The sequence below is a fragment of the Henckelia pumila genome, chromosome 1 (genome assembly GCF_033568475.1).
Source record: "Henckelia pumila isolate YLH828 chromosome 1, ASM3356847v2, whole genome shotgun sequence".
NCBI classification, from domain to species: domain Eukaryota; kingdom Viridiplantae; phylum Streptophyta; class Magnoliopsida; order Lamiales; family Gesneriaceae; genus Henckelia; species Henckelia pumila.
Window position 1 is genome coordinate 67,265,865 of NC_133120.1, and position 8,585 is coordinate 67,274,449.

The following is an 8,585-nucleotide window of genomic DNA, read 5'->3' on the forward strand; positions in this document are numbered from 1 at the left end:
GTCTTCTTGAATTGCTTCCCTTTAGGCCTGAATCTAGACTCCTTTCTACCACTGCTTCCTCCCTCAAATATGGGAGATGGTTGCTGAAAGTGTGGCGGATTCTGTGGAACTGATGCTGATACAAGCTGTGGAGATGGCTGTGTAAGAAATGGTGCTCCTCTTTGTCGCAATAAACCTTCTTCTGCTCCCTTAGCTTTATTCAGTGCATCAGCAAAGGTATTGGGTCGTCCACTGTTCACTAAAGTAAACACATCTGGATTGAGGCCATTAATAAACTGATATGCCATGGCTTCATCAGTCGCTGCTATATGTGGAGCAAACTTCAAAAGACTTAAAATTTTGGCCACATATTCTTCGATATTCAAGTTTTCTTGCCTCAGATTGGCAAATTCAGCACCCTTATCCTTCTTGTAGGAGACTGGAAAGAAACGTTGATAGAATTCAGTTTTAAAGACATTCCAGGTGATAGTCGTACCTCGATGTTCTAACGCTTTCTTTGTAGTAATCCACCAACTTTTGGCAACTTCATGAAGTTGTTGTATAACTAATCTGATACGATGGTCATCTGAATAATCAAGTGACTCAAACAACTGTTCAATGTCTTCTAACCAGTTTTCACAATCAACTGAATTTTCTGTTCCTTTCAGTTTTGGCGGTTTGAACGATTGAAATCGTTTCAACAGTGTCTCCATCGGAGTAGCAGTAGCATCCATAGAATCAGCAGATGTACTACCCTGTGCATTCTGAGGTTCAGCAACTGGCGGTGGTACTAATTCTGGTTCGGCCTGGGGAACCACTAATGGATGTCTAGTGGCCGGTGCTTTACGGGGAGGCATATCTGATTGTCAAACATATTAGTGCATAAACAATATCATATGCAGCAATTTATTCCATCCTTCTCTGATAATCATTCTCATGCATTCTTATTAGAATTCAGGTTAGAACTGAGGATACTCTGGAATACAATTGCATATATAGCATGCAGTAGCAATGAAAGCACATAATCATGCAATCACATAATTATTGCAATATAAAGCATGCTAGCATATAGTGCACATAATCAGATACATGTAATCTCATGCAATATCAAGCAGTCAGACAGACTCAATCTACCCCGCTCATCAACTTCTCTTTGAATCCAGAAACTTATGCTCTGATACCACCTGTTGTGGGGACCGCGAGTACTAATCTAATCTTACAGGGCAATTAATAACTAGAAATATTCAATCTGAATATTAGTCTGCTTAATAATCAAATAAATAATACAGGACATTTGGCGACGCAAAACCTTACATTTAGCGACGCGAAAACACGTCGCGAAAAGAATAATTTTTTTTTCTCGGACAGACCACACACGGACCTAGGTCCGGACCCTGCACGGACCCAAGGCACGGGGTCCGTGCCTCTTCTGGACCAGGGTCCGTGCCCAAGGCAGAATTTGAAAAAAATGGATCTCACGGCAGAGTGCACCCGGACCCCTGCACGGACCTTGGCACGGGGTCCGTGCCCTATACTAAAAAATCAGAATTTAACATTTCAAGGTTGTAAACATGAGATATACAACTCTTATTCAATCTCAAACCTCATTTACATGCATTCTGATTCAACTACACAGTCATAAACATGTAAATTAATCCCTTCATCTAGGATACACGACATCAAATATAAACGAGTATTCGCAAACATATATACAAAGGTTCTCATTTGTATTCTAACATGTTTAACAACTCAAAAGACATGTTCTCTTGCTTAAAACCCCGAGTCCTCACATGCTAAAATTCTATCTCGAGCTATCCCTGTCGCTTCTGACCAGCTCCTGCCTCACCTATTGTCATGCACACATACAAAACAAAGCAATAGCCAGATAACTCCGGTGAGAATAAAATCCCAGTATAAACAACAAAACATGCAATATAATAAACATGAATGCAATGCATGTTTCAAATGAAGATTATCAAGTCTGATATCAATCGAATATTGGTTCTTGGGATCCCGGGGAATAAAATTCTCAAACGAATCACCAACTCACCCAATTGAGGTGACGTCAAGTATTTTATATCCCCTGACTTTGGCTCAACTATAGTGAGTCTTCTGGTTCTGGAAGTAACTCTACATTTCATGCCACTCAACTACAGCCCTCCAAACGTCATATGCACTCTAGGCCTTTCAACCCTCTGTGCTTTTCAGGCTGGAGTTCAAGATGAATGCAACATAATCTGTATGCATTAAAGACTGTAAAACATCTTGAACATCTAAGCACATAAGCAAATAAAGCAACAAAAGCATCAAAAGCACATAAAGACATATAATCAAACATGTATGTGATTAACAAGGGAATACTCGAGAATAATAGCTATTTTGAGCGTTCTATCCCCTCTGGATTAACTGTCATTTATACCTTTCAATGTCGAGTCTGAAAATACTTCAAATCTGAAAATACATCAATACGAATTCATATCAAAAGGCTATTCAACTTGCTAATTCAAACTTCCAACACAATTGCTTCAAACCTTCTTGAACTCTTTGCCGATTCTATTCCGGATTTCCAGAGTTCGACAACTTCAAACACAAAGCTGAAATGAAGTGTTTATAGACAATGATAACTCAAAAATTCTCAGCTCAAACAAACAACGATAGCAAAAACTTGACAATTCTTGAACCGACGGCATAACGGCTAAAAACCGACAATCCAAACAATATCCAAATCAATCCTACAATCAAATCCCAACATAATCGCCATTATATCAGCTCAATAACATAACAATCAGTAGCATTCATAAAAGTTAATGTTCAAAGTTTGCTTCAAAAATCAGAATAAATCCAAACGACAGTCTTTTTTCGAACCGTCTGCGAATACGTAATCGGTACTAGTTGAAGCACATATATAATCAAAATGAATAACAACCCATCTTCAACATAAAAAATAAAATATGAAAGAACTCAATAAAAGTTATACCAAAACGAAGCTCTCGGAGTGGTGATCGCAGATATATATTTATATCGAATTTCTGACGGTCGGATCGCAAGTTATCGGAACTTTTGTGGACAAAAATGGCGTGGGATTTGGTTCAGCCCTGTCTGCCCTTTCTTTTCTGATGGTTCACGTGTGAATGGAGAAGAAACAAGTGGGAATGAGATATATATTAGCCAAATTGCAGTTTAGTCCCTGAACTTTTGGCTATTTGCAATTCAGTCCTCGGAAAAGAGATTTAATTCAATTTCAATCATTATTCATTTAAAAATATTAGAATTTAATTCTAAACTCTAAATATTCTCAAATTAAATATTTTCGAATTAAAATTAAATAATCACGGGTCTTACAACTCGTATGGAAAGTTATCCTACCTACAAGAGCCAAAGACAGGAGCTTAGAAAATGGTCCTCCAATTAGGAAAGACCATTCAAAATTCATTGCATGTTGGAAGGAAATGCATATTGGTCGGCAAGTATCGACGAGGAACCCAAGGCAATCAACTACAAGTACTTAAAACAGTACGGTCCTTTGATTAAAAAAAAAACAGTATAATCCTAGTGTGCAAGAAGGAACATGGCGTAGAACCATGTAATTTGCTGGAATTCATGTATTTCAGTATTTGTTTACTCGATGCTAGTAGAATGGCCTCTAGGCCATTTTATAAGTTTTGTCCAACTTATGATCATGACATTTTAGGAATATATCCAGGAATATTGACCCATTGGGCCAACAGCCTACGGATGGCAATTGTTTAGCAAAAAAATAATGTCACGTCTTGGCTCAATTAAGAAAAATATATTTGGCCCAATTTCTGAAGAGATTTGGGTAGTGCAGTCGAAAAAGAAGAACAAGCCAGAAAATAAAATAGCCCATCAATAAATAAGAAAAAGTTCAAGCAAGAACCAACTGATTGATACTGAGAAGTGGGGAAGTTGCTCAAAAAACTAAAAGAAAGATAGCATATCGGAAAAAGGACAGAAACTCTCGATCAAAAATCACTCAAAAAACTCACATTTCCTCACGATTTACAGCAACATTCCTGCAGATTTTCCAACCTTCCACTTTTATTTCATATTTTCAGAATTTCTAGTACATATTTTCTACTGTTATTTTCGTAGTTTTCCTGTTTTTCAAAAGCTTATTTCAATTTTTCTTATGGTAAATTTATGCATATTTCCGTTCAATTAATGAGAAATTTAATTTGATTGTCATTATTGATTTTTCAGCTTTAATTTCACCACTTTTACAAATCATTTTCCATAGTTTTCGACACTGAATCGGAGAATCTGAGACCAACGGTTGAATCGGGGCTCATATTTCATTTGTTTTAGAAGTTGGATTTTTAATTTTTATCAATTTTGATACGTTCGCGTCTGACACGCTCGTAAACACGCATTCACCAATTTTTGTGCACAATCATAAACAATTTAGTTTAAATCCTATGTTAACTGTTTTTAACCTCATCATGATTTCAATGTTGAACGACACGTGCTATTGAAATTTATAAAAGAAGGGTGGATATATATAGATTCTTCTTTATCTTAATTGAATAAATATTTTTTTTAAAAAAAAAAATCATAGGCCAAGTCATGTTCCGCCTTGTTGGCGATATTCTTTCTTTGTACTTTCTTATCACATGATGTACTAGAAGTGTTGGGTTTCATGGGTTAAAATATAGCTATTTAGGATATGTTTAATTTAATAATTTTATTCAGAAAAAAACAACAAAAATAGTACTTTTGGTAAAATCCAGATTTCTTTATTTAAAAAAAATCCAGATTTCTGATGGTCAATTATCGTAAGTAGATCAGAGCAATAAAATCAAGCAAGCTTAAGGCTATGTTGAACTTTTATTTTCAAGACACATTTTTTTATATAAATAAAAATAACAAAACTAGATATCATGTTTTAACATAAACAAAGAAGTGATAAATCAAAACTAAGGGAGCATTTTGTACAGCTTTTGCTTATTTTAAAACAATTTTTCTAGACATTATTTTGAACTTTGTGAGAAGTTAAAGTAGAAAGTATTTGAAACTAAAAATTTAAAGCTAATACAAGTTAAAGTTTGAGTGTTTTGAAAATAATAGCTTTTAAACTTAATTTTTAATTGAATGACAACCATAGCTTTAAATTATATAAAATTTATATCTTTAAATTATTTTAATTGAGACTCACATCATCAAAAATGTATTTATATAATTATTATTATATTATAAATATTTTATCAAAACTAATTTATTTTTTATAACATGAATGTCTGAAAAAATATATAAGATTAATAAAAATAAAAATATAAAAAACAAAAAACAAAAAAATTTGTATAAATAAAACAAATATGTACAAAAAAATTTATGAAAATGAAAAATATTATTTAAAAAATAAATATTTTTAATAAATTAAAATTTCATAAATTCTATCAAAAACTATTAAAAACTCATGTGAGGAGTGAAAATTAGGTCAAATGAATCAAGAATAATTATGTCATATGATAAATATTTTAAGAAAATAAATGTCAACTTGTAATTTTAAACTCTAAACTAAAAGGTAAAAGCATAAAAAAGTATCACATTTTTGCTTCTAGCTTTTGACTAAAAGTTATAAAAGTTGAAGCTGAATTTGACATTACAAATACGCAAAAATATTTCCATAAAACTAGAATCTATGAAGTGGTCTTGCAAACTCTCCAAAACACTCTACAAATCATGAAAAATCATTGGTTCGAAAGAGTAAGTTCAAAATACTCGGAAGTCAGAACCAATGAATTTAACAAAGTCAATATAGTCATTAAGAGCAAGGTACAAAAGTTGATGATGATTGAGAAAACGCATGGATGCATCTGTCTATATGCTCATACTTAACGGCTATTTGTTCAACGAATTGTTCAACGAAGGAGCGCCTTGAACATCAAAGCACGACTTCAATGTCTGATCAGATATATTATTATTCCTGTTTAAATATATTATTATTATTATTATTGAGAGAACATGTCGTGCACATGTCTTTTAAATTATTTTCTAATTGCATTCAATTCTTAATCCTAGAGTTTTTCCTTTGTTAGACATGTTTTAAATTAGGTAACAATTATTAATTCTTCATGCAAATATTTGATTTCTGATGATATATTGTTTCTATACCTTGAAGGGACTTATTTATGAAAATATATATATTGAAAATCTATTAAAAAAAAAAAAAGTGCATGGATCGTTCAGAAGAAGAAGAAAAGGATCGAGAGATTAAGAGAGTGGAACATAGAGAGCAAAATACATAGAAAATTCGCTGCAGAAATTCTGGAGCTTTGAAGATCGATTGTTGAAGAATTTCTGGAGTGTTCATTGCTGTTACACTGTGTTGCCGAGTAGTGTTGGAAATACTGAAGAACACACGAGTGAAGTATTGTTCCGAAAGTGGATTCTTGGTTTTTGTTTTTCGGCTTAGAACTTCCTATTGGTTTATTATTCTAGTTTTTACTAGTTTTTAGGAAGTCTTTTATTTTCTCAATCTGTTGAAAAAATTAGTTTTTCATAAACAATCACTAGTTGGTTTTTGTAAACTGATTTGATTTTCTAGTGATTATTTCGCCATGAGACATCGTACAAGTATTTAATACTTGTGCATAAATATTGTATGCTATTTACTGTTATTTATCTATTCCGTTGCATAGTGTTTTTTTGAAGTGTTGAGAACACTGAAAGATAACACAAACTCTTAAAGTCAAAAAATTATTTCTGGTATTTCTGTGATTACAAACTGTCCAAACCTTACAAGTGGCATCAGAGACAATCACTTGACGATACTAAGTGTGATTCCGTTTTAGTGTAACAGGAGATCACAATGGAGATTTCTTATTCAGGAACTGCTCAACGTCCTCCAATATTAGATGGATCGAATTATGCTATCTGAAAAGTCAGGATGCGTGTCTACATCAAATAGATTGATGAAAAGGCATGACAACGTGTGCTACAAGGCTGGAATCCACCAAGAAGAACTGATGGAGAAGGAGATTTTCTCCTCAAACCAGAAACGGATTGGAATGTCGATGAAACTGCTGCTTCGAATACGGACAACAAAGCCCTTAATGCTATATTTACTTCTCTTGATTCTAATATGTTTTCACTGGTCGCTAATTGTGTATGTGCTAAATAGGCTTGGGAAAAACTTCAAATGCACTGTGAAGGATTCGAAAGTGTGCTTCGAACCAAAAGAAGGATTTTCACTACTCAGTTTGAAAACTTGAGGATGGAAGAAAGTAAGACAATCGATGATTATGAACGCCGCTTGAGGAAGATCGAGAATGAGAAAATTGATCTTGGTGATGCTATTTCAAATGAACGACTTGTGAGCAAAGTGTTGCAATCACTGCCGAAAATATTTGATATGAAGATTTGTGATATTGATGAATCAAAAGACACATCAATTCTGGGCTTAGATGAATTGATGAGTTCACTTCGAACTTACGAGTTGGAGATGAATTTTGGAAAAAATGACAAATGTAAGTCTATTGCACTTCAAGTCTCTAATGACTCATACAATGATTTTGTTGATTTGACATAGGGAGTAAACGGTTCTGACTTAGGAGATGAATCAATTGCCTTTCTTACCAAACAATTTGGTACTTACTTGAAGAGGATGAGAGAATCAAAGAAACTTGGTTAGAAACCCAAAGTTTTGAATGCTCCTGCTGTTGGAAAACTATTAAGGATTTGCGGACCAGAACAAAATACCATCCCATCAAAGAGTCAAAATCACTTTCAGAAAAAAGGAAAAACACTGAATAACTCAAAGAAGTTTGAGTCTGTGAAGTGTCATGAGTGCACAGGCTTCGGTCATTATGCTAATGAGTGCCCAACCAGACTTTGCAAAGGAATGTGGGCTTCACTAAGTGATGATTAAGATAAGGAGGGTACAGAACAAGGAGAAGAAGAGACTCGTAATGCACTTTCAGTTCTGGTGCCGCAGAAAAAACACAGTGTTGTCACAGGTGTCACAACACTTGGCCACAACACTGACCAAAAGCTATTTTGTTTGAATGCATCGGTATCTAAAGACTCGAGTAATCAGGATGCTGATGAGGAAGAGCTTTCTTTGGAGAATTCCCAGAAGATGTATGAAGAATTTTATACTGACTGGATGTTAAGGAACAAATCAAATTCAATTCTATCAAAAGAGAACAGTGAACTGAAGGCATCAGTGGCTAGACTTGAAGTTGTTCTAAGAAAGAAGGATTTAGAATTATGCAAGGTCAAAGAAGAGCTTGGAAGAGCCAATGCAACTCTCGCAAAGTTTAATTCAAGCAAGACCAAGCTGGAATCAATATTGATGATGGGAAAAGATGATAGAGCTGGTCTAGGCTTTCAAAATAGCAAGTTTGAAGAAGGAGAGTCGTTACAAACTGTTTTTGTCAAAGAGAACAGTGACTCTGCTAAGGTTCCAAGTGAAATTCCTAAGGCAAAACCAATTCCATTGAAGGCACAAGCTCCTGTTCATAGGAAAAAGCAAAGGAAGCGTAGGTTTATTTGTCATTACTGTCATAAGCAAGGTCACATCAAACCTTACTATTTTAAGCTCAGGTATGACTATATGTACTGGAATACCAGACAAGTGTTGCCAA

General features: G+C 34.3%; 1 long non-coding RNA gene across 1 annotated transcript; it reads right to left on the reverse strand.

Moving 5' to 3' along the window:
• Positions 1-1,642: 1,642 nt before the first annotated feature.
• Positions 1,643-3,086, reverse strand: LOC140879707 (uncharacterized). The gene is made up of 3 exons (XR_012149497.1): positions 2,957-3,086; positions 2,030-2,216; positions 1,643-1,825 (listed from the first exon to the last, which is right to left on the reverse strand). It is a non-coding gene; the product is annotated as an uncharacterized lncRNA (long non-coding RNA).
• Positions 3,087-8,585: the final 5,499 nt, after the last annotated feature.